General features: G+C 38.8%; 1 long non-coding RNA gene across 2 annotated transcripts in view; it reads right to left on the minus strand.

Annotated features, from left to right (window-relative positions):
* The window catches only part of LOC131364397 (uncharacterized), a 172,263-nt gene that overhangs the window by 136,385 nt on the left and 8,322 nt on the right, over positions 1–27,556 (minus strand). For both annotated transcript variants that reach the window (XR_009206463.1, XR_009206462.1), the window contains exon 2: positions 8,708–8,837. This is a non-coding gene — a long non-coding RNA (uncharacterized LOC131364397). The remainder of the gene's footprint in view (positions 1–8,707; positions 8,838–27,556) is intronic.

Here is a 27,556-nt window from a genome sequence, read left to right on the forward strand (position 1 = left end):
TTTCACTTTGTGTGTGTTTGTGTGTGTGTGTATAAATACCTGGCTAGCAACTCATGTGCCATAAATAAAAGTTGGCCCCTAAACCACAGAGGAAATTCAGCACTTCCGTGTCGCTCGTTTTGGGCTTATTTGTTCAGAAACCATTGATGTTCACGATCTCAGTGCTCAGAATAGCTGCCAGTACCTGAGGTGTCAGACTGCGAATGACGCACTTTAGATATCAGTGCATATACAAATAAGGCGCTTTCTCTCATATGACGCAATATGGGATTCCTCCTGACTGAGAAATGTTATATTTGTTATTCAGAAACAAACAGAACTGCAGTGCAGGCTGCGATGTGTTTGTTGTGGTCAGGGTTTTAATTGAATTCCACATTAGAAGTTTGCGTTTATTTGATTTCCATTTAAATAGCATGTTTTGTGACTTGAGACCTGGAAGGTGTGGAAGTTTTCTCCTCCATGACTATGCACCATCATCCAAACCTTTGCTTTATTTCTACTTAACTCTTTTTCCCAGAAGCCAAAATGTAGAATTCACTCCTGTTTTTCTTTGTCCATTTTCAGTATTGAATGGATTTGTCATGTCACACTCCACAGTGGTGACTAATATGAAGCTCATATGAAATTAGACATGTATAACTTTCAGAATTTGTAGTTTTTTTTATAAGTATTTCTGTTTTTACCTAGCCTACTAGGGGTGATATAGACCTATATAACTTTTTTGTTTCTCTCTTCAAAGTAAATGTTGATATCAAACCCATTTCTGCTTTCTGAGATGCCCCCAAGTGCTTGTTCATAAGCATCTAAAATTTCAAGGTTCAAACACTTCAATTCTGTGTAAAGTTGCCAACAAACAGCAAAGGAACACACTGAAAGCCAACAGAGTTTTGACTCATTTTATATCAGACTCTCAGTCAGAAAATCCTTCATTTTATTTAAACTGATTGAAAAATGTCCCATAAGTCCCTTCCAATGCCAGTGTACTGGTTCAGTGGTTGCTCTGTATGGCAAAAAACCTTAACCTTGAACTTTGTCCTAACTGTGAGTACATTTGGATAAAAGCTTTCCCAAATGAATCAGAATAAATGTAGTAATAAATCAGATTCACCTTTGCCTCCTTTAAAGAATCTTCTGGAATGGTTCCTAACCAAAAAAAATACATTTTATTTCTCATCACAGTGCATACGGTTACATCTGTGAATAACAGAAGAGAAAGTTCTTTTATTTGAGTGATATCCAGCATGGATTATTCAGCACCCTCTTTCAAAAAAAAATGGATCTTTTGGATCTTTTGTTCATAGCAAGGTTCCATTTGGACCGCTTTTCATTTACATTTATGGCACTTGGCAGATGCCCTTATCCAGTGCAACATATAAAAGTGAGAAGTTTTTAGACTTTCTAATAGACAGTCATTATTGTCGTAGAAGAAAAAGTTACCTAGAGAACTTTTAAAGGGTTCTATCTGGTGCTTCATCTTTTCTATATTCTATATAGAACCCTTTTTACATTACAAGGTTCTTTTTAGCCTGGGAAAAGGTTCTGTGTAGAATGTTCATTCATTCATAATTTGTTGAGTCACTTCTTGTTATATTAATAGTAATAATAATTATGGAACAAATTGAATGCAGAGAAGCAATTTCAAAAAATAGCAGAATTATGTAAATACATGGATAAAGCAAAGTTCTGCCCAAAGAATCATTGTGCCAGAGGTAAGTATAGAACCCACAGGTTCTATAAACCCCCTGAATTAACTTTTTTCTAATGTTGTACATTAAACCCATAATGGTGTCTCTGGGCAGCTCTTAAAGATTTTTAAGGGTTCTACATTTTTTTATTGATATGGTTAATTAGAGAAACAATTACAAAAAATAGCAGAATGATGTAAATACACTATATTGCCAAAAGTATTCGCTCACCTGCCGTGACTCGCATATGATTTGAGGGTTCAATATGACGTCGGTCCACCCTTTGCAGCTATAACAGCTTCAACTCTTCTGGGAAGGCTTTCCACAAGGTTTAGGAGTGTGTTTATGGGAATTTTTGACCATTCTTCCAGAAGCACATTTGTGAGGTCACACACTGATGTTGGACGAGAAGGCCTGGCTCTCAGTCTCCACTCTAATTCATCCCAAAGGTGTTCTATTGGGTTGAGGTCAGGACTCTGTGCAGGCCAGTCAAGTTCATCCACACCAGACTCTGTCATCCATGTCTTTATGGACCTTGCTTTGTGCACTGGTGCACAGTCATGTTGGAAGAGGAAGGGGCCAGCTCCAAACTGTTCCCACAAAGTTGGGAGCATGGAATTGTCCAAAATGTCTTGGTATGCTGAAGCATTCAGAGTTCCTTTCACTGGAACTAAGGGGCCAAGCCCAGCTCCTGAAAAACAACCCCACACCATAATCCCCCCTCCACCAAACTTTACACTTGGCACAATGCAGTCAGACAAGTACCGTTCTCCTGGCAACCACCAAACCCAGACTCGTCCATCAGATTGCCAGATGGAGAAGTGCGATTCGTCACTCCAGAGAACGCGTCTCCACTGCTCTAGAGTCCATTGGCGGCGTGCTTTACACCACTGCATCCGACGCTTTGCATTGCACTTGGTGATGTATGGCTTGGATGCAGCTGCTCGGCCATGGAAACCCATTCCATGAAGCTCTCTGCACACTGTTCTTGAGCTAATCTGAAGGCCACATGAACTTTGGAGGTCTGTAGCGATTGACTCTGCAGAAAGTTGGCGACCTCTTCGCACTATGCGCCTCAGCATCCGCTGACCCCGCTCCGTCAGTTTACGTGGCCTACCACTTCGTGGCTGAGTTGCTGTCGTTCCCAACACTTCCACGTTCTTATAATACAGCTGACAGTTGACTGTGGAATATTTAGGAGCGAGGAAATTTCACGACTGGATTTGTTGCACAGGTGGCATCCTATCACAGTTCCACGCTGGAATTCACTGAGCTCCTGAGAGTGACCCATTCTTTCACAAACGTTTGTAAAAACAGTCTGCAAGCCTAGGTGCTTGATTTTATACACCTGTGGCCATGGAAGTGATTGGAACACCTGATTCTGATTATTTGGATGGGTGAGCGAATACTTTTGGCAATATAGTGTACATGGAGTATTGCCCAAAGAATCATCATGCTAAAAAGGTGCTATAGTGACTACAAAGGTTCTTTAGAGATAAATAAAGAACCCTAGGCTTCTATAAACAGCCCCAATGAACCTTTTGTAATGTTGTACATTAAACCCATAATGGTTTCTCAGGACAAGATTTTTAAGGGTTCTACATCAAGAGTTTTTTTTTTTTTTAATCTATATATGGTTCATTATTAAATGATCTGATTAAATTAAAGCCTGTAGGATCAGAAATGTAAAAAAAAAAGTTTACTGATAATTGGAGTCACCACTTTATTGTAAAGTCCAATCTACTTAGATGATTCATAGAATTAATTAAGTCATAAAATTGACCCTTAAAATATGACTAACTTAGCTAATATATCTGGAGACTAAGTACCATAATCTGAGCTGGCAGATGCAGGAGCTAGCACTTGAAGCCAAAAGAAAATGAAGGATAGAAAATTCAGTCTGAAGAAGCAAGCAATTTTCATTTTTTTCAATTTAAAAATGTTATAAAACATTAAAAAAAAAAGCACAGCATAAAGAAGTCATAATATCATAACACGTGCATGGGATGTGGACTTTTATTTGGCTTTTTGGTATCTTCAAATTAACATTTTTATTTGTCACATACACGATCATACACGGTACGACATGCAGTGAAATGCTTTTTTTATGACAGTCTGTTACAAAAAAAAGAGAATTAAGATGAAAATGGAATTTAGAAGTAAAATTAAAGAGAGTAAAATTGGAATAAAATGGAATTAGTTCTAAAATAAAATAGCTCTACGAGGTGTTGGATTGATGATCGGAAGGTTGTGAGTTCAAATCCCAGGTCCACCAAGCTACCACTGCTGGACCCCTAAACAAGGCCAAATGTATAAAATGAGATAAATATGTAAGTCACTCTGGATAAGGGCATGTGCTGAAATGTAAATGCATTAGGCAATTCTGTTGTGCCAACTAAATTTACTTAGGTTAGGTCAACTTCATTTATAAGTAAAGTAAATTTGTTGTACCAACCCTATTCATTTAAGTTGGCTCAACCTTAATATGTTGGTTCAACACTATTAAATTATGTTGGACCCAACTGTAGTAAATAAGTTAAATGAAACCTAGTTAATTAAGTTGACTGAACCTAAGCACATGATGTTGGGCCAACAGAATTCATTAATGCTGAAAGAAAACCTTTAATTTACATGGAAATTCTTTCCATGATTTAATTAAGTTCATTCAAAGAGTTATTTTTCTGAGTATATGAATATAGTATTGGAGTTGTTGTATTGATAAGTAAGGATAGAAAATATGCACAAATTTGGTACTAATTTTAACTACTTGAGTTTTGTTGTGCAACAAACTGTTCATCTATCCATCCATCCATCCATCCATCCATTCTCTACACTGCTTAACCTACTGGGTCTTGGGGAACCTGGAGTCTATCCCAGAAGACTCTGCACAAGGCAGGGTACAACCTGGACAGAATGCTTGTTTATCACAGGGCACAATCACACACACTCACACACCCATTCACACACTATGGACAATTTATACATGCCAATCAGCCTACAAAACATGTCTTTGGTCTGGAAGAGGAAAGCAAAGTACCTGGAGGAATCCCAGGCAGGAATCGAACCCTACTTTGGAGGTCTGAGTCAAAAAAGCCCAAAATGTTAATTTACTAGTTCTAATATTGCAATAAGATTAATGTATAAGCATATAATCATGATGTTATAGAACCTTAAAAGTAAAGCTCATATCAGTAAAATACAATCCACTGAAGTTCTTATGATGGTTCTTATGTATATTGTTTGTAAAGTGCTGATCACAGTTTTTAATATATGAAAAAAAAACTTTATTAAATATTACACTGTCATTATTCAATTAAATAAGTTATTCTTTCTTTCTCTATCTGATAAGACTGAAGCACCCAGCATGGTACACAGTGATGAGTGTGAAAGTGGCACTCTCTAATAAATCAGAGTGAGTGCACCGCCTGGTTCTGAGAGCATTTTGCTGCATTCTACACTCCACACAATGGGAGTCAATTATCACCAAAAAGAACAACAATAGCAAGATCCCATTTAGTGGTACACTCTTCTGTCCAGCTTTTCTTCCCAGTCTTCTCATTAGGAAGGGAGGGAGGGAGTGATCCTGAACAGATGAGTGTACTCTCGGATTCTGAGTCTAGCTTTAAAGCATTGATTTGACGGAGGCCTTATTTTCTGTCATTTTGTACAAGTTGTACTTCTAGTCTAGAAACTTCAGGGGAATGGTGCTGTTAGTGTGTGTGTGTGTGTGTGTGTGTGTGTTTGTGTGTGTGTGACTGGTTATACACTGTATTAGAAAAGAGAAAAGCATTTTGGGGTGTATGTTTGGGTTAGAAATTTGTAGAACTAAAGATGGAATTGTTTTGATGCTCCAGCTGTAGCTTTGGATCTAATACACCTGATACAACAATATATTATCTACTTCTAGCACATAAGTCACCAAGAACTCCTAGCTGATTTTCCGTGGACTCTGCAGGTTATGCCAGAAATCATTTTTATAGATTTTATCTCATAGGTGGAACACTTTTTTGACTGAAGAAACTCTGTGCTCTAGACTCTCAAAACAGGAGAAAAAATATTAACTAATATGACGAATCAGACTGAAGACACACTTCTATCTACCAGTCAATCATGACTCGTTCTGGATCTTGCCTACAGACCATCAGATCAGTATTTAAAATGGGAAACCACTTAAGATGCATCCAGAATCTTGTACTTTGACAGTACCTATGGCATTCAATTTAGTAGCTACTGCATTTGATTTAGTCCCTACTGCAATTGATTCAGTACCTACTGCATTTGATTCAGTACCTACTGCATTCGATTCAGTACCTACTGCATTTGATTCAGTACCTACTGCATTCGATTCAGTACCTACTGCAATTGATTCAGTACCTACTGCATTCAATTCAGTACCTACTGCGTTCAATTCAGTACCTACTGCATTTGATTCAGTACCTACTGCATTTGATTCAGTACCTGCTACATTTGTTTCAATACCTACTGCATTTGACTCAGGACCTACTGCATTCAGTTCAGTACCTACTGCATTTGATTCAGTACCATGCTACATTTGATTCAGTCCTACTGCATTCGATTCAGTTCCAGTTGATACAGGTCTACACCTACTGTGCTCAATTCAGACATTTCTGCATTTGATTCAGTACCTAGTGCTCATCGATACAATATGTACTAAACAGGATATGTGTGTAGTATGAATACAATCTGAACATAGTACATCAACCATGATAGGATAGTCCTGTGACCTATGATGTCATAATAACATTCAACAGGTTTTAACTGTCAACACATTTCTAAGGTTTTGTTAAACAAGTACAGTATAAGCACAAGAAATGAACAACATGTAATACCTATAGGTGCTACACTAGCTAGCTCTTCCACACCAGTCCCATTGCATTATGGGATAACACAATATGCATCGGATCCATATTTCAGAAGTTATTTCTCACCTACTGTTTTATGAAATTCAAATAACCTACTGATTTGGTGCACTGCTTTTCAACTACTGCACAGCAGGCTAGTATGTAAGATATTCTGACACAGCTTTAGCTCACCTGCATGTAGTTCACACACTTTTGTCTCCTCTGAGACATGTCTCCACGTTTTTGTGGTCTTTAAAGAGGTGATATTATTAAATAATGACATTTTTATATATTTATTATGGGTCTCAAAAACATTCCATTACATGTTAGTGTATTTTGAAGACACCATTATGTGTCACATATACATTAGAGCAGAGTGAAATTCTTTTCTTTAGACATTTCAGCTTGTTAGGAAGTGTGGGTCAGACATGATAGGACACTCCTGGAGCAGAGAGGGTAAAGTGTCTAGTTCAAAGGCCCAACAGTGCCAGTATTTGCAGTATTCGGGCTTGAACCTCTGACTGTTTGATGAGTAACCCAGAGCCTTAACTATTGAGCCACCACTTTCCACGAAATCATACAAGAATTCAACAAGGTTAAAAGTTAAGTTTCTATTTGTCCCTTATACCTAATAAGCTAGCCCGAGGTGATACTGGCAGGCAAACACTGTCTGAGATGATATGAGGAAGAAACCTTGAGAGGAAGCAGACTCAGAAGGGAACCTCATCCTCATTTGGGTGACACCGGACAGTAACTAACTAAACTAAATGATAATAATGTCCTTTCTTCAACAGTTTATGTCTGTAGTTCTGTATCAGGCTTGAACACTAATTTCAGATTGAAATGCTAATTGCACTCATGTACCTCAGCTCTAAATATCCTCCTATACCATGGAGTACAAAATGACAGATCAGTTCTCTTTCTCACAGGGAAGATAACTAAACTGAGCTTGTATCTTAACTTTCTGGCCACAATCAACAAAACTATTGAGTCTATGCTGTAAATAGAGTTCTAAATAATGGCACTAACCCAATAAGCAATATCAATTTTCAAGCTTATTCTAGGTTGCATATTGCTTGATAATGATGTGAACCTTTTTTTTTGTGAGTTCTGCCCTCTGAAATAAGGTGTTGGTAATTTTGTAATTATATAAGCTCAAAAAGCAATCAAGGTTTCAGCTTTTCTAAAAATGCTGTCCTTTTTTGGCCAGCCTAATGCTCTTTTCATAATACTTGAATGCAGAATATTGAGATCTTGATTAAAGTGTATATCTCGGTGAGCTGTTCTGCACTCATGCTAATTTTATTTCTTCATATTTGTTCCTTACCATCGAAAATTATACTTTAGCATTTAAAACAGGGTTGAAACCCAGGTGTAGCAGGATATAAGAATGGCTAGCATTAGCGTTATGTGTCATTTTTGGAACAAATCATTACTTGATATGTCCAGATTATGAATTGATTTGTAAAACAAATGTGTAGTATGTACGTAGTATGCAGTATGTTGTCACATTAGCCGCGCTTCTGTGAACAAGTGCTAATTTGCATAGCAATCAGCCTCTGTTGTATCTTCATTATTGTTATGTCTAATGTCTTTGATCTCTTAGCTCAAGTGTTATTTGCTGAAGTAGTAATGTGTTGTTTGTTTGTCATGCCAGCGAATGTGTTCTATCTTAGGTTCGTGCTCACCATTTTGATTACATTCACATTCTTTTCCAGAGCGACTTACAGAAGTGCCATCTCCTGATACTGTATGTTTTCATTAGGTCACAGATTAAAAATCCCATTAGTCTAAAAAAAAAAGCACACTCAACTCAGGTACTTCAGGATAGATAGATAGATAGATAGATAGATAGATAGATAGATAGATAGATAGATAGATAGATAGATAGATAGATAGATCTACGGACGGACGGACGGACTGAGGAATGGATAGATGGATGGACAGACAGATAACAAGACAGACAGACAGACAGACAGATAGACCTACGGATGGACGGACGGAGGAATGGATAGATGGATGGGCAGACAGACAGATAACCAGACAGACAGATAACCAGACAGACAGACAGACTTTACTGCTCTCTTGAAGGAAATTCCTGTGTTACAGCAGCTTAGTCAGTTACAAGATACAACACATACACAAAAATGTAAAATGTACCAGGAAGAGTTAGGTCTTTAGTGGTTTGATGACAATCAGTGATTCCTCTGTTCGGGCATCATGAGGAACTTCCCTCCATCACCCCTGGGCCAGAATCGAGAAGAATCTTGATGCGTTCCTTTCTTGTAACCTGAAAGATAATGGGAGCAGTCGAGCAGGGCTGGAGGAAAAGTAAGCCCAGTGGGATCTGTGGCTAACCAACAAAACAGAGCCGGATTAGTGCTGTGTGATCAAGCACATTGTTTCAGGGTCAAGCTTTGCGTCTCAGTGATGCCATACAAATAATTCTTAAGAACAGCAATATTCACGGAATGTAACCTACATCTTACTATGGTAAGCTTAAGTTTTGATTTTGATTATTTTCTCATTATTTGCGATGTTAAGATATGTTCTTAAGACTTGATTTAATTTCATGGCGAAAACAAGCTTCTACAAATTTAATACCTGTCATTTGGTTGTATTATGTACTTTATCTCAAAGTGACTAGCAGGCACATGATGACGCAGGATATTACGATTACTGCTTGTCACAGTGTACAAAATCCCAGTAAAATCTTGGCTGAATTATGTGGTGATTCTGTGATAACGATCTCCATGTCAGCTTATACGATGAAGCGACTCAAATGACCTCTGATTGAGGAAAATGATTGTGTTTTGCTTATGTCATCAGTCACAACCGGCTCGGATAAACACAAAGCCATTTAAAGTGAGCTTGTGGCAATACAGATATTTCTTTACTGACATGTTTCTGTTTATGTTTGTTCAATTACCATATTTCTAGCTGTCTTGTGAGTTTCACGTCATCTTGAGTCGTTGTCTGTTTGACCTTGTGTTAATCAAGTGGTGTCATCAGTGGTGATGATCAGTGGTGTCTGATTAGTTTTACATTGCCCACAATGCCAGAGAGAGAGTGATGCAGCGGTGCTTTATTCCTTTAGTCTTTCCAGCTCTCTCACCTCCATATCTCTACCTCTCACTCAAACAGATCAGCTTTAAAAGCTTCAAATTCCATGCTACCACCACCTCCATCTTCTCAATCATTAGCAAACTGCATTGCATACTGGAAAGTTGAGGCCAGGGGTTGCTGTCTACGCAACATCTGTCAAATGTTTCATTGCTCTTAAAGAGCTTGCACTTCATTGCTCTTGTTTTTCAGAGCTAACATCAAAACATGTTGTAATCCTTTACTATTGGACCTACTGTTGGTCATTCATTGCTCTAGAATTACTGCGGTCTGATCACGTTCCTAAACTGCTACAGTCAGGTTCTAGAATAAATATTGATGTTACATGGACTCAGTGACCTACTGCAGTTAGGCAGTGTTCTAGAATGACTACAAAGTAAGTCAGTGCCTAGAACTATTAGAGTTTTAAAGTGTTCTAAAACTACTAGAGAAGGTCTGTCACAAGCGTACCAGAGCTCAAAGAATCTGTCACTGTTACAAGCATTTTAGAATTATTATGTCAGTCTGTTTCAGGTGTTCTAGAATTACTACAAGTGGTTTTGTAAGTGTGCAATAACTGCTAGAGTTGGTCTGTGTGTTCTAACAGACAATCAGTGTTCTCTAATTCAGTTTGTTTGTTGGTCTGTTACAAGTGTTCTAGAACTCCTAAAGCCAATCTGTGTTACAAGGGTTCTAGAACTCCTAAATTCGGTCCGTGTTACAAGTGCTCTAGAATTCCTAGAGTGTTGTCTCTGTTGCAAGTGTTCTAGAACTCCCAAAGCCAGTCTGTGTTCCAACTGTTCTAGAACTCCTAACGCTGATCTGTGTTACAGGTTTTCTAGAACTCTGTAGAACTCTGTTCTAGAACCCCTAAAACCAGTCTGTGTTACAACTGTTCTAGAACTCCTAAAGCAGGTCTGTGTTACAAGTGTTTTCTTGATCTCCTAAAGCCAGTCTTTGTTACAAGTGTTCTAGAACTCCTAAAGCAAGCCTGTGTTAAACGTGTTCTAGAACCCCTAAAGCCAGTCTGTGTTACGACTGTTCTAACATTCCTAGAATCTGTCTCTGTTGCAAGTGTTTTCAAAATCCAAGATTTGGTCTGTTACAAATATTTTAGAACTACAAGAATCTAGAATCTTCTAGAGTGGTCTGTTCCAGAAAAACCTGAGTGGTTGTCCCTTACATCTGAGATCACTTAAATTGTTACTAAACCCAGTTATAACTGTTCTAGAAATTGCTCTGTCCTTCTGTGATTTCAGAGCTGCACACAACCTCTAAGATGTAAACATGTCGTGTGTTTCAGTGTGGAACTTTCCTTTAATGAGCTCTAATGTGACTGCAAGGTGCTTTGTGCTCGGTTTCTCTACGTGTCCCCTCTATACAACAGTCTATTACCCTGCTCTCACTTCCTGTTCTATTCCTGTAATATCTTCAATTATTTGCAGCGCTTTGAGCAAAAGTAAACAGTCTGTTTTTGTATGTTAATATTTCAGACACTCAAGGTGGTGTGTTGTTGAAGTTATTGAATATGCGGTAAAAAATAAAGATGACTAATGGACAGATGTTTACCGATGTTTAGTGATGAATGATGAGCTCCTTTCTGTAGACTTCTAGAAATATTATTGGTCCTTGTTCTAGAATTTCTGCAGCCTGGTAGAGTTTTTTCATTGCTACAGACAGAGCGTGATCTAAAATGGCCACAGATGTGAGATTTCCAGAACTAATAGAGTCAGTATGTGTTAAAGGAGTTCTAGAACTTCTAAAGGCAGCCTGTTTTACATGTCTTCTAGAACTTCCAGAGTCAGTCAGTATTCTAGAAGTTCTAGAACTATTAAAGTTGGAAGTGTTCTAGTACTAATAGAGTCGGTTGGTGTTGCAAGTGTTCTAGAATTATGTTATAAAGGCCTAATAAAGTTGGTCTGTGCTGCAAGTGCTCTAGAGCTCCGAAAGTCAGTTTTTATTGCAATTGTTCTAGAACTACTACAGTTGGTCTGTGTTGTAAGTGCTCTAGAACTCCGAAAGTCAGTCTTTATTGCAATCATTCTAGAGCTAATAAAGTTGGTCTGTGCAGCAAGTGCTCTAGAACTCCTAGAGCTGGTCTGTGTTGCAAGTGTTCTAGAAATCCTAAAGTCAGTCTGTTACAAGTGTTCTAGAATTCTGACAGTCTGACTGTGTTGCAAGTGTTCTAGAACTACTAGATCAGTTCAGGTTGTTTATTAAATTTCCAGGTCACAAACTTCTTTTTAAAATTCCTGGTCAATTATGTTGTATAGATCTGGAAACCTTGGTCATAGCTCAAAGATATGACATTAGCAAGGAATCTAATCAAATTCAAAACACGAATCAAAACAATGTGTCAGCTGCTATCCAAATACATTAACTCTCTGTCCTTTCACAGGGAGCCATTTTATCCTAAAACCAAGGATTAGACTTTATATTTTTTTATTTATGGATTTGTTTTTAACTACCTTCTTTGAGTCCAAGAATATGAAATGATGGAGCTGATCAATTACCATCTCTCATTCACATTAGTATCTTTCCTTATATGTAAAATTTACCCATGGGCTTTCATGTAAACAGTTGTTGATAGCACTTTCTTCATATCAAGCTTGATTAATGAGGTGAATATCAGGCATATCATGAGCACACTGTGTCCTTCACTGTTCTGGAAGTTGGTAAGTTCCAGAAGAACTACATATCAATTTAACCATTTATTTGACCAAAAAAAAGTCATAGGCATTAACTAGAAATATATCGTAGGCATTAACAAGATCTTCCCACACTGACACTGATGTCACATTGTGCCTCAGGGAAACACCATCTGTCAGCAAGAGTTTTGTCTATCACACCTCCTGCAGCTTCACTTGACAGCTAGCCTGGGACTCTGCTAAACAGCCTGTAAAAAGTTGACAATGAGCCATGAGACAATTAACCCAAAGCAGCTGTAAATGCTTCCCTGGGTAATTACAGCACTGAAAAAAAATCTTTTGTTAGAATTTAATAGATCTTTTTCATTGACAATTGACATTTTAAAGCATTATGTGTTTAACTCTCTATTCCCAGGTGCCAGAAAATTAATTTTCTGCCTGTTTTGTTGTGTCCATGTTCAGTATTGAATGTCTTTGTCAGGTCCCACTCCACAATGGTGGTTAATATGAAGCTAATATGAAAGTAGATGCTTAGAGATTTCACAATTTGTAGGTTTTAATAAGTATTTCTGTTCTTCTCTAGCCTGCTAGGGGCAATATATTAAAAAAAAAGTTCCAGAAACATACAAATGTTTCTGTCGTCAAAGAAAATGTTGATATCAAACCCATTTCTGCTCTGTGAGATGCCCCAAGTGCTTGTTCAAAGCATCTTAAAATTGAAGGATCTTCAACCATTAAAATTCTGTGTAAGTTTATCCAACAGAAGGAAAAACAAACGTCTCACACTAAAAGCCAACAGAGTCCTGACTCATTTTATATCAGACTCACAGCCAGAAAATCATTCATTTGTTTAAACTGATTGAAAAGTCGATTTCCATGGAATGCAAATGCACTGGTAAAAAGCTGATCAAGAAATCTCACTGGACTCTTAAGGACGTTACAAACTAATTGTTGTGAATAAGCTCGTCTTTCACAGGTACTGTGTGTTTCCATGTTTCCTGCTGAAGTGTTAATTAAAACAGCGAAGGTCAGAATAAATCATTGCAGCAGCGGTGGCTTCCGGCTTCCACTGCCGTTATGTGCAAAACGATGCAAGTGGCGTCTCTCATTCATGCTGAACACCTAAGTGCTCCCACTATTCGCTGATTGTCCTTTCATGAGTCATGGTAGGAGGTATCTAAGTGCTTCTGAGGAGTTTCCAAGGACACAGGAAGAAAAAAAAAATCTCTTTTTCAGTGTTCTCCGGAAATCCGGTTTAATATTTTATTCGTTATCAGGATCATATTAAGGGACTAGATGATAAGATTTTTTAATACAGATGCTGAACTACACTCACCAGACACTTATATTAATACTGGGCAGGACCCTGCTTTGCTCAGAACAGCCTTGGGTCTTCTGTCAAACAGTAATTGCTGCAGATTTGTCAGCTGTATGGTCAGACAGCTAATCTTCCACTGTACCACATCTTAAAGATTCTCTGCTGGATCAAACCAGTTTGGGTTCTGCTTTGTGACATGGTGCACTGTCATGCTGGAAATAGGCATCACTCCATTATTTTCTCTACACCACTTATCATACTGGGTCGTGGGGAACCTGGAGTCTATCCCAGGAGGCTCCGGGGCACAAGGCAGGGTACACCCTGGACAGGATGCCAGGGCACAACCTCACACACACTAACACACCTATTCACACACTCGAGATGCCAATCAGTCTACAACACATGTCTATGGACTGGGGGAGGAAGCCCATGAGGCATGAGGAGAACATGCAAATTCCACCCCAGACATGGTAATGGTAAATGGGAGTAAGAGATGTGGTAACTCAGTGGTTAAGAGCTGGACTGCTGATCAGATGGTTGTTAGTTCAAAACCCAGGTCCTCCAAGCTGCCACTGCTGGGCCCCTGAGCAAGGTCCTCAAACCTCAATTGCTCAGTTGAAAAAAAAAAAAAAAAAATGTATTAAGGGGCTTAATGTGTATAAGAGTACATTCCTCACACCATTAACCACCTCCTCCATGAACTGTTAACACAAGACAAACGGGCCTATGCATTCATGCTGTTGGCACCAAACTCAGACTCTATCAACTTCCTGTAACAGTAACAACTTTCATCAGACCAGGTGACCTTCAAATCTCTTATGCTGATCTCACTGCAGCCTCAGATTCCTGTTCTTGCCTCATAGAAATTGAACTCAGTGTGACATTCTGCTTGTGTAGCCCATCTGCCTTAAGTTTAAGTTTTAACATGCTTTTCTGCTAACCATGCTTATACAGAGTGGTTATTCGAGTTAAAATATTAAACAAGTCCAGCTGATTATCTCTGATCTCTCTCATCACTGTGGTGTTGCAGAACTGGAAAATCCCAGGAAACTTCCGAAAGTTCTCAAATCAGCACCAACAAGCATGCCAGAAGTCACCGAGTTTATATTTGTATATTATATTTGTATGATTGTATGCCTTGTGCTGCTGCCACGTGATTGAATGATCGGATACCTGCATAAATGTGGCAGGTTGCCATTTAGAAAATCCTTTATCTCTCAGAAGATCAGCTTTGTGCTTGCCTTGTCTTCACTTTCACTTAAAGTTCCCTTTGTGTAAACAGCATCTGACAAACTTCTACATCTTTCTCAGTTTCTAAATGATTTTATGTTTCTAGTCTCCTAGTGAATGATGTCATGCTGTTACCAAAAAGAAACACAACAAAAAAGGTGAAGCCTCTAAGAGGTATTCTAATGACAGTGGCATTAATTCCGCCGATTAACTCAGAGCTTGTAATAAGACAGGCTCGTAATTAGAGGTAGAGTGATTTTATTTTGTTGGGAAAATATTTCCAAGGCCATTAGCTTTGAGCCATCGCTCTGTCTTTGTTCTTTCTGTCTTATGAAATCCACGGTGTAGAGATGAATATGATTAATTTTTTGAAGAGTTCTTCATCAAAATCCAGCAAGTAAAGGAAAACTCCACTCTGAACCATACTAAATGAATTTCTAGGGAAACATTTGTGATGTGTTTCATGATTCTCTTTCAGATTTGTGGCTATTCTAGTCCTGTGGATAGGTTCCAGGTTCCCTGTGACTCTGTGTAGGATATAGAGTACAGAAAATATATGGATGGATGGATGGTTGGATGGAAGGATGGAATTATTGTATGGATGGATGGATGGTTGGATGGTTGTACACCATTCTGTCACACAACCATGAGCCTCTTTTCTCATTGCCACTTTAATGCGAAATCTAATATAAACCAAACGGAGACAGCAAACGTTGGACTCAAAGATCCAGAATGCAATGCAGCTACATGAGTTACAGCAGAGACTCAGCTTGGTTGGTTTGCTAGTTCTGAGACAAGGTGCATGATGCTGTTGCTGGTGGTATTAGCATGAAAGCTGCTGAACAGTCTTTAGGGTAGATATGAAGTGAGGGCTAATTACCAGGGCAGCACTAAGAGCAGTCAAAGAGCATTGTGGGTAATCTGTTAATCAGGTATGTCAGTGAAGGTTTGAACTAAAGGTAATAAAAATCAAGTGAGAAATCTGCGATAAGATAAGAGTTATATGAAGATCATTAAGTTGTTCAGGGTGGAATTTTGTAGTTAATATTAAATAATAATAATTAACACGTGTCCCTATGCAAAAAAAGCAGCAAAATGAATACCTTAAGCCCGAGAACTTGTTTACAAACACAATTTACTCTGTGATTGATTTTTTGTAGCAAATAGTTGTCTGAATTATGGAGTGTTTCACAGTGTAAGAGGTGTATTTATCTTGAAGGAGCTGGGTTTTTGTCCGTGGCTTTCAGGGATGCCAGCGGGTTTATTGATCATGAGATCTCTTTGCAAAAGCAGCATGGCGTAATGTTAGGTCTTGCCAGTGGATGTTTGATAGAGCTGATTTAAAAACATGATGAAACACATTAACGCTGCTTGTTCAGACGCACAAGAGGCATCCAAAAAAATAAAAAATAAAAACTCATTTTGAACTTTAATCACCGCATCCCATACACTGCTAGTCGAATGCTTTCATGGTTTTTTGTTACAGTTTAATTGCTATTAAAGCCACAGGGAGAAATGAAAAAAAAAAGATTAATAATGAAAAATATTCTGCAAGTGTTCCAGAGATCTGAATCTGTGTGACCTTAATACCGTATACTGTTTTGTTATAGCTGAACAAACTTTGCACTATAGGATCGATATGTATGGCACATTGTTCACAAACCCAGTGTATGAATACACAATCAAGCACAGTGCCAACGAATTCACAACACGTAGAATACACCATTGTTTAATCAAGGTTTAACCCTTTCATGCATCCACACTCATAGAAAATCTATTAAAAAATAAATGAACATAAAAATCTGCCACTCTCTAGACTATGTTCTACAAAGTTCTACAAATTGTCATGTCAATGCATGAGTCAAAATACAATTCCCAGAACACGATATAGCCTACAAACATGTTTGCAGAGAACTACAATACACAGGATGCATCTCAATCAGCTCTCTAGTTCACTTCCCGAGGCACTGATCAGGGAGTCGGACATTTTAAGGGCTGTCTCAGTCTCAGTCTTAATCGCAAGATCATTCCAGTGCACCTGAAAAAATCCCACAGTGTAACACAAAAACCAGGGAGCATCGATGCTTACAATGTTCCTTTACTGGAAATGGAGACTAAAACGTCTCAACCTGAAAACAAAGGCAGACGAAACTAGTCTCAGCTAACTTTGTCTGAAAATGTAAGTAGCTTGTTATCAATGTTGTAGACCTCAAATTATGAGTAATTTCTAACATTCTGTATAAGATTTGAGTAAGTATAAAGACGTTTATTTTATTTTTTTTAAATCCACTAGTTAGCCTACGATCCTGCTTGAAAGAACATGATTACGCTTCCAAATTTATATAACATACAAAACATAAATATTTGGGCTTTTTCAGTGATGGACATTGTGTCATCAGCATCCTAATGTGTAGTGAGTCAGAGTCCTTAACAGTGCCGCGACTCATGTACATGATCTATTGATTCAGTAGGGAATTAGTGAGCCCAGACTCTCTCACGTTCAGTCACCTGTTTATTGATCTCACACATCTGGATTTAATCCCAGACACACTCACCAACAGAATATTATGACATTCATCCTATACACACTCGCTTTGCAAAGTAGACACATTCAATCAGTACAAAGCTTTTTGATTGATTGTCTCTTTGGTTTTGATCCTGTTTCTGGTTTTTATTTCATGTAAATATTATTTTATTTGTATAGTGCTTTTATGAGTGGACATTGCCTCAAAACAGCATTACAGAAAGATTTCGAGTCCAGATTTACCCTGTTCCAGAGTGATGGGCACATCAGGTTAAGAAGAGAGGTGGATGAAGTGATGCACCCATCATGCCTAGTGCCTACCATACAAGCCTGTGGGGTCGGTGCTATGATTTTGGGTTGCTGAAGTTGGTCAGGTCTAGGTTCAGCAACATTATGTGCCCAAAGAATGAGGTCAGCTGACTACCTGAATATCCTGAATGACCAGGTTATTCCATCAATGGATTTTTTTGATGGACTTTTTTCATGATGGCCATATTCCAAGATGACAATGCCAGGATCCATCGGGTTCAAATTATGAAAAGAGTGGTTCAGGGAGCATGAGACATCATTTTCACACATGGATTGGCCACCACAGAGTCCAGACCTTAACCCGATTGAGAATCTTTGGGATGTGCTGGGGAAGACTTTGCGCAGCGACTCTCCCATCATCAATACAAGATCTTGGCGAAAAATGAACGCAACTCTGGGCAGGAATAAATGTTGTGACATTGTAGAAGCTTATCCAAACGATGCTATGCTGAATGTGTGCCGTAATCAAAGCTAAAGGCGGTTCAACAAAATATTAGAGTGTGTGACTTTTTTTGGACGGGCCATGTATAAAAATTCAGAATAAAAATATCTATCCCTTATGAGCAAGACTGAGGCAGCGGTGGCAAGGAAAAACTTACTAAAAAGACGATATGAGGAAGAAACCTTGAGAGGAACCAGGCTCTAAAGGGAAACTCATCCTCATCTGGGTGACACCAAAAAGTGAGATTATAAATAATGTCCTTTCTATGACTCTATATAGTAAAGTGGAGATGTAATCAGTGTAAATTCTGAATTCATTATAGATTTAATGCTAATTTCTTCCTGCTAAAGCCAACTGATGGAGTTCAAAGCCAATGCCATAGTCTCCTATGAGTTCTATTCACAGCAGTCCCATATATCTCTAGGTAGGCCATCCTCAGCAGCAGTGAGCACCTCCAAGTGAGGAGATTTGTTTGTAAGCTTCAGTAAAGTTTGATACTTATACTTCCTTTGCCTCTATTTCTGCTGCCTGAAACATAAAATTTAAAAACTAAAAGAAAAAAAGTAAAACATTTTTGTGCCACACTCCACTAAATAATAATTTTGTAATGGTGTTATGTCAACAGTCCAAACGTGTAAATATAGTGTTTAGAAATTACTTATACAAATATAACAGTCACACAATACTGACAACTCAACTTACATATAATGCATCAGTGGAGGACAATTCTGAGGGATCTGCACTGCATTAACACTTTCCCCTAAGCCATTACACTCCATTACAGCGGACCGCTTCCTCATGCATGCTGTAATTTGTGCTTGATAGTGGGCCTTTTGCAACATTCCATTCTTGTCAATTATGAAGTTTTGTTCCACGTGGAAGCTGCTTTGACATTTTGAAGTGTGGATAATTTCTCTTCGGCTTGCTTGAAGAAACTGACTAGTTTAATGCACCTTTAAGCAGACGTAAGTGTATTTCTGAGATTCTCTGCAGTGCAGTATAGGGTCTTGAAAGCCGCTTTGAGTATATTCTGAATGAATAAATGGAAATGGGAATGTCCTATTGAATGTAATTCATGTCTTTCTTCTTTCCAAGGTCTGTCTGAGTGGCCTTCTTCAGGTCTGCCAGCATATATAATAAACACACAAACACAGAAAATCTACAGTGCCCTCAGAAACTACTGGAACATCCATGACTTTGTGAAGTGAAGTGATTTTTGGGTTGGAGATAGACTTTCAGCTTTCATTTCCAGACAATTACATCTAGATCTATTAATCAACTGGGTACCTTTGCTGGCAGACCACCACATCTTTAGGTGATCGAAAGTATTGGAACAGTCCTAAAACAAGGTTCATATTTAGTTGCATAGTCCTTAATTGCAATAACTGCATCAAGCCACGGATACACTATATTGCCAAACGTTTTGGGACACCCATCCAAATCAGGATCAGTGTTGTTTTTCAGGGGTTGGGATCGGCCCCTTAGTTCCAGTGAAAGAAACGCTTAATGCTTCAGCATACCAAGAAATTTTGGTCAATTTCATGCTCCCAACTTCCTGTTCCAACATGACTGCACACCAGTGCACAAAGCATCCATAAAGACATGGATGAGTGAGTTTATTGTGGAGGAACTTCACAGAGTCCTGACCTCAAACTGATAGAACACCTTTGGGATGAATTAGAGCAATGACTGAGCCAGAACTTCGTCCAACTCGTCCAACATCAGTACCTGAGAGGTTTGCATCCTGTAGTATGGCCTCTACATTTCTGCTCTCGAGGTCTTCTTCGAATTGTGATCCCTAACACCCCTGCCCTGTGGAGGTTATTGGTGATGTCACTGAGTGTTGTTATGGGGTTTTCTTCACAGCTCTCCCAATGTACCTGTCATCAACTGCGGACCTGTTTGATGTCTAGTTGTTAGTTCACCAATCTTTTTTTTCCAGCACATTCCAAATTGGCTTGTCTATGTCCAAAGCTTGTGTGATCTTTTGTTCTTGTTCCTTTTTCTTTTCTGGGCTTCAGAGTGCCTTTGTTTACAGGTACAACCCAGGGCTCAAACTAAGACTAAGGGGGAAATAATTAAGAATTAAAATCTTCAGCTTTAGGTTCCACCCACTTTGGGTTTAAATCCATATACAGGGAAAGATATTGATATTAAACAGATACAGGTGCATTTTCTTGATTTTTGGGGTGGTGCATCTTTGCACAGTTAAGTACTCCAGTGAAAAAAAATGGTGGCCCTTTCCATTTTGCATTGATGCATAGATTAGATAGAGGAGGACATGTTGTGCATAGTATGTAATAGGCCACTGCCACTCAATGTAATATGACTTAGTGTGCATAAAGATGTAAAATATAAGGTCTGATAAATGCACAAAATACCTAGGATTTTGCAGTAGGTCTAGTATATGCTCAAAAGATATTAGCTGCACACACACACACATACACACAGAGAGAGAGAGAGAGAGAGAGAGAGAGAGACCTCCGTCACATATCCAAAGGATGGCGCTGGAGAAAATGGACTTCCTGACAGACCATATATGGGCAAAGGCAAAGAATGAGGTGTGCAAAGATGAGTCAGCGCAGCTCTCCCTGCACACACTCACACCTTACATCTGTCTGAATGTGTGTGTGTGTGTGTGTGTTAGTGTGTATTTGTGTGTGCGCTACAGCCTCACAGGGGACAAGAGACAACAGGCAGAGATGAATAGACTGTAATAAAGCCTAGACAGACATGAGGTTAAATGGGTGACACGGCCAACCGAGACGCTAAAGCAACAGGTGGACTTGGTCAATATGCAGGTCACTGACACACACACACACACACATACACATACACACACAACCACACATGCACATAAAGAGGAATCAGTCATGGGAACTCGGAAGTAATATGAATGCAGAACACGGTGCACATTGAGTGCAGCTGTCTGCTCAGGTCTACCCTGTGTGTGTGTGTGTGTGTGTGTGAGTGAGAGAGAGAGAGTGAGAGAGAGTGAGAAAGAGAGAGAGAGAGAGAGAGAGAGAACTTTAGCATGCACGTCTAGCAAAGCGGAAGCAAGATCCATTAAAGGAGCATTGTGTGTGTGTGTCTGTGTGTGTAATATTACGTGTGTCGGTTATAATATGCTGCAAAAGCAATGCGACACAGAACTCTCTCTGCAGCCCATCTCTCATACGCTGAGCCGCGGAAGTGGGGGAGCAAAAAAAAGGGGGCTAATTTTATTTTTTATGCACTTGGCCTCCTACTTCTCTCTGTTTTTGGGGGCAGGAGGACAGGCACTGCAGTGCAAAAGAGATGACTCTATACTGACTCATATCTACATTTAGCATCACACACATACACACCATGAAAAAAAATGTAATTTAAATTAAGCTATAAAAATTACAGTGTGTCGTCAACATAACCTTACTCATAAGAGTCTGCAGCATGGTGTGAGTCTCTAGTCACGGAAAGAAACGCATCATCACCTTCTGACCAATCAGAACGAAGTATTCAAGAGCACTGTAAAGCAAGCATACATGCATGCATACTGTTCATACTGTATACTATATGCTTCCTAACATACATAAGACTAATACACAGATTAACAGATTACATGTATTCTTTGCTGCTTTTTTGTCTCCAGTGTCAGAATTAAATGTTTTCCACCAAAGTAGTTTTTCCATCATAAGAAACATTGAAGATTTCAAACTTAAAGGAGGTGAAAGAATGCCTGGTTATAGCTAGATAGCATAAGTGATAACAGGAAATAACAGCTTTGTTGTTTTGTGAATGTTCCTTAACACTGAAGGAAGGAATATATGGACAAAAAATAGGATGTGCTCGTCTTTAGTAAATACAAACGTAAATATGTCAAATTCTGCATATGGTACAAATTGAATGTGTGTGTGTGTGTGTGTGTGTGTGTGCACACAGTGCCTGCTCCCAGAAGATTGCATTTTAAGGAGCTAGGCAGAGGAACTTTTATTAATTTGGTCAATAGAAAAATTACAGCAGCCTGTTCTACCAGCTGAACATAAGCTCTGTTGTTGCCTAGGGCTGTAAATGTCTGCTACGTTTGATTTTACAACCTGCTAAATAATTCAAAGTTGCACCAAATGATATAGTTTCTGCATAGACTTAAGTCATAAGCTAAAACTCATACCTCTGTTTGAGAAGATGTAACATTCACCAAAGTGTTCAAAGTGAACTGTGTAATATTAGTGTAATGAGCCATGTTCAGATATTTTACATTAGCGCATTGATGTAAAATAAGAGGAATACCACTTTGCATTCATACTGAAATAATCAACTTTTATTCCAATAGGATTTTATGGTGCAAATTTGCCAAATGGCATTTCATACCTTGTGTACTTAGATTTATACCATGTTTTCGATGTCTCTATGGGTGTCTTTTGTGTCTATTTCTTTTTTCTCCCAGGCCTACCCCCTGTTATGTCACGTTCCCGCTCACAGCTATTATTGGACGATTCCCATACTATACGCCATGCTCCGCCTTTCCCAACCGTGCTATTAATGGACGGGTCTTTAAACCTCATCAGCCTACCGTTCCAGGTTCGCTGCCTGTTCTGTGTTTCAACTGTTGTGAATTGAGGATCGTGTGTAGTTTTCTTCTGTGTATGATCCTCTGCTTGTTATAGACCTTAGCCTTTCATGTTTGTATATACTTTGTCTGTAAATATTACACACACCAATATATACTTTTGTACTGTAAATAGCACCCTGTTCAGTGATTTGTATGATGTTGGCGCCATTTACGTTTATTCTGTTTTCTCTTGTTTTTGGTTAGCTAGGGAGCGAGGGAAGAACGTGTATTTTTCTTTTCTGTTTTGTGAGAGGTTAATGGAGTTGGATTGTATATAGTTAGAGAGAGTTCCCTTTTGAGGGAGCTTGATGCTGCGTCATGGCTGGTGCTATGGGAAGCATTCCTATAGAGTTAGCCATGACGCAGCGTCTTGTTCCCTTCTCAGGGAACCAGGTTACATACTGTATATAACCGGGTGTAGTTTGGGTTATTATTTTGGCCTGGTCATCTTCTGAAGCCATCACCACCTAACAAATAACTGAGACAAAGAATAAAACCTTTTTTTTTTTTTTTTTTTTTTACAAATTTTTACCTGTATGTTGCAGTCAACAACATTTTATCCGATTATTAATCCATTTTTAATATCGTGGAATGACTGTGAACGATGGAGAGCAACATCCTCTTAACACGTCCTTACATTACATGTTTTTTTCTCACATTTGTGACAGCTGATCTGCAGACGCAGTGAGAAGTGTTTAAATCTAGAGGAAGAAAATATCTACAAATTACTACAAATTATGAAACACTTCTTGGAATGCAAGATGTTCATAATCACATGTTCACTCAAGGTTGAACTTGTTGAACTTGAACTTGTTTCACCACACTTATGCAGTATGTGATTTCTCACGAGAAGATATGAGACGTGAAAAAAATGTCCAAAACAAAAGAGCGAGAGTAGAAGTAGAAGAAGTTCACCTGAATCTTTCAGGAAATTTCTCTGAACATTATACAGAATGTGTGTTTGTGAGGGGAGTCATATTTTTATACCTTTGTGGGAACTAAGAAAAAAAAAAGAAAGAAAAAATATTTTGGTCTGATTACTAAGATTAAGGTTAGGGTTAGATTTAGATATAGTTATAGCATTAATGAGCTGAATTAATCATTGTGTCAATGGAAGGGCCTCACAAGGATGGCAGGACAAGTGTGTGTGTGTGTGTGTGTGTGCTCTTAGTTACAGGTCTGAAAACCTAGTGTTCCAAAGCTGATAATAGAAATCTAATTAAGATTAGATGAAATTGATGTTTAATTAAAAAAATCACATCGTCATTGTGCTCTGTGCCAAACACTGTGCACAACAGCACAGACGACGAGGACTACTCACACACCGGAAGTGCACACAATTACACAGAGCATGCCATACATATAAATATACAGATTTAGAGACAGAGAGAGAAGTCTAAAGAGATACATAACACTTTCAGATGAAAAGATGGTTAAAGCTTGTACGAGGGCTGGAGTTATAAGGATTGTAGGTTTTTCTTATTGGTCAAAAATAAACAGGAAATGCTGTGGATTAGTTGCAATCATTATATTGCTTGCAAAATGCTAAATGTCCTTAATGAGGTTGTTGAACAAAGCCTTTATTTGAAGGCAGAAATTACTCTTTTGATACTGATATTTATTGGGAAATATTTGGTCGTTGGAATTGGATTCATATTACTGAGCATAAATGGCCATAATCAAGCTTGAAAACAACCAGTCATTACAGTTTAAAGCAATACTGAGTGCTGGCGGCAGAATGGTGGCTCAGCAGGCAGTGGTATTGCTTCAAAGCTGCAGGGTCTAGGGTTTGATCCTGAGATATGGTCTGTGTTGAGTTCCACATGTCCTTTCTTTGTGGTTTCCAATGACATGCTGATGGACAAGTTGTCTGAGTGTGTCCTCTGATGGATTAGGATCCCATAGAGAGTGGATTCCTGATTCATACCCGACTAGTCCTGGGTTTGTATTGGGCGTTGGGCGAGGGGAGCTTGAGGGTGGAGTCAACTCAAGTGGTTAATGCTCTGGGTCATTTACTAGAAGATCTGAGTTCAAGCCCCAGCACTTCCAAGCTGCCACCATTGGGCCCTTAAACATGGTCCATTGCCCACCCTGCTCCAGGGGCGCTGCATTATTGCCGACCCTGTGCTCTGACTCCAACCCCCAAGGATAAGATATGCGAAGAAAGAATTTTCCTGTGCAGTAATGTATATGTGACAAATAAAGGCAACTTAACTTTACTTAGGATCCACAGAGACCCTGAGCGCGTCTCAGTCAGCTCTCTAGCTCACTAGGTGGTGAATTAGTATACCATGCACATGTGTTGGGACACTGGTAAAGTCTCTGGCTCACTACACACTGGGAGACTGGTGACTGGGGACATTCTAATTTCCTCAGCAGTCAGCATTGAGAAAAAGCCACACATATTATTATGGTACTTCAAGCAGGATTGTAAGCTAAAGCATTAAACTAAAGCAAGCCATATAAACAGGAGGCCAGATAAAGGTCAAGGTTACTAACATTAACAATAATAATCATATGAGACCCAAAACAATGAGCAATGATAAAAAGTTACTTACAATTGTGAACAAATCTGGCTTTTTTATAGCTGAAACACTTCAGAAAATATTGTATTTTCTGATACAGGAGTATTATCTATTTCCTGTTAGGGATTACAGTGAACATTGATGCATTGTAAGATTTTCAAGGAGCACTGGTTCCAGTGTACTGGAATAATTTTGCGATTGAAAGTCGCCGACTCCCTGATCAGTGCCGTAAACAGTTCACTAGGGCACTGTTTGAGATGCAGCCCCTGACTAATATAAAGCCATTATTGAAGATGAATGAATGCTACTGTCTACTTTTATTACAAAAACTGCCGGCTCAAAACAACACTTGCACCCAACTGTGATTTGATCTAGATTCACTCACACTGCTTTGAAAATTCACAATCAGCTTGAGATAGTGAAAGATTAATATTTATGTGAATGAAGTAAAAAAAAACAATGTTTACAAACTTCTGCATGGTATAAATCTGACAGTTGGGGAGGATTCTGGGAGATTTTAGGAGGTTTGTTCACTGGCACATGGAGAAAGAACTATTGTCTTTCTTTTCCTGTCTCATTCATATTCAGTCTACATCTCAAGCCTGATCTTATGAAAATGTCTTTCAGATTTGAATAGGTGTGAGAGATGTGGCTGGATTTCATTCAGTGCAGTACATGAGTTCTTCAACTTAAGGGTTTTTAGGGTTTTTATCAAGCATGTTAAAACATAGTGCTGTACCTATTTCAAGAAGACTCCTGTTGAGATGTAATATATCATGTGAAGGTAAAAAGTATTTTTTTACTTTCACATGTGATTTTTGTTTAGGTTTATAAGTTTATACTTTATTTTATATTTGATTATATCTACACATGTGAGGCATGTGAGCTCTGATGGATAGATTTATAGGTCAGTGGATGGATGGATGGATAGATTTATAGGTGGGTGGATGGATGGATGGATTGATTTATAGGTGGATGGATGGATGGATGGAGGAACTGATGACTGATGGATGAATGTATAGGTGGAAGAATGGATGGATGAATGGAGGAACTAACAGATGGAATTATATATGGATGGATGGGTAGGTGAATATACAAATTAATGTGATGGATGAAAACAGTGTAATATATTGTATAAATAATAAAAGTATAAGTAATATATATATATATACATACATATTCTGTATAGTTTATCCTACACAGAGTCAAAGGAGCCTGGAGTCTATCACCGGGGACTGGGGACACAAGGTAAGAGACACCTTGGACACACCAGAGGTGTGAGAAAAACATGCTAACCACTAAGCAACTATAGATCATCTATATAAACCATAGATAGATACCAGCCATGCTATATGGTTTAGAGGCAGTGTCACTGAGGAAGAGCTGGAGGTAGCAGAGCTGAAGATGTTGAGGTTCTTTTTGGGAGTGACACGGTTGGACAGGATTAGGAACGAGTACATCAGAGGGACAGCTCATGTTGGACGTTTGGGGGACGGAGTTAGGGAGAGGCCAGATTAAGATGGTTTGGACATGTTCAGAGGAGGGAGAGTGAGTATATTGGTAGGAGAATGTTGGACATGGAGCTGCCAGGCAGGAGGCAAAGAGGAAGGCCAAAGAGGAGGTATATGGATGGGATAGTTTGAGAAAGATGATTTGCTGTGGCGACCCCTGAAGGGAAAAGGCAAAAGAAGAAGAGAAGAACTACAATTCTTGAGTTTAACGAGACTAACTAAAGTTTACTAAGTTGGACAGTCCACAGCAATCTCATATCTCCAGGCTGTTCTTACAGAACCTTCCTCAGCAGCAGCAAGCAGCCTCCAACCAATAATCATTGAGTCGTTCTAACCTGCTAATGGACAGGACAGCACTATCTGCCCAAACACAACAATGATTGGCTAGTGTCACTATGATTGACAGCAGAGTGATTATATATCATTACTCCCACAGAGAGTATGGACAATTTTGCTTTCATTGACTTAATAGGGCTAACACTTTTCTGTTGTACCACTCTGGATCCACTCTGACCTTTTCTGTGAGTTTAGTGAGGGTAACTAAAGTGTATGTAAGGACACTTTCCAACCCTCATCTTCAAGTAAGATAATAGTAATTAATCAGATACAGAAATAAGGAGGTGCATTTCTTATTCTGAATCACATCATCATATATTGTAGGAAGTTGTTACAAATCACGAGACTGTCATAATGACTCTCAAGAAGTTCTAACCATGCTAATGTATTTGGATGATCCTTTGCCATCAACGCATTCTTCAATATGAGACGGAAGGAAAGAATCAGTTTTGATGGATGTAGAGGTTTTTTGCAAT

The sequence above is a fragment of the Hemibagrus wyckioides genome, linkage group LG14 (assembly GCF_019097595.1).
Source record: "Hemibagrus wyckioides isolate EC202008001 linkage group LG14, SWU_Hwy_1.0, whole genome shotgun sequence".
NCBI lineage: Eukaryota > Metazoa > Chordata > Actinopteri > Siluriformes > Bagridae > Hemibagrus > Hemibagrus wyckioides.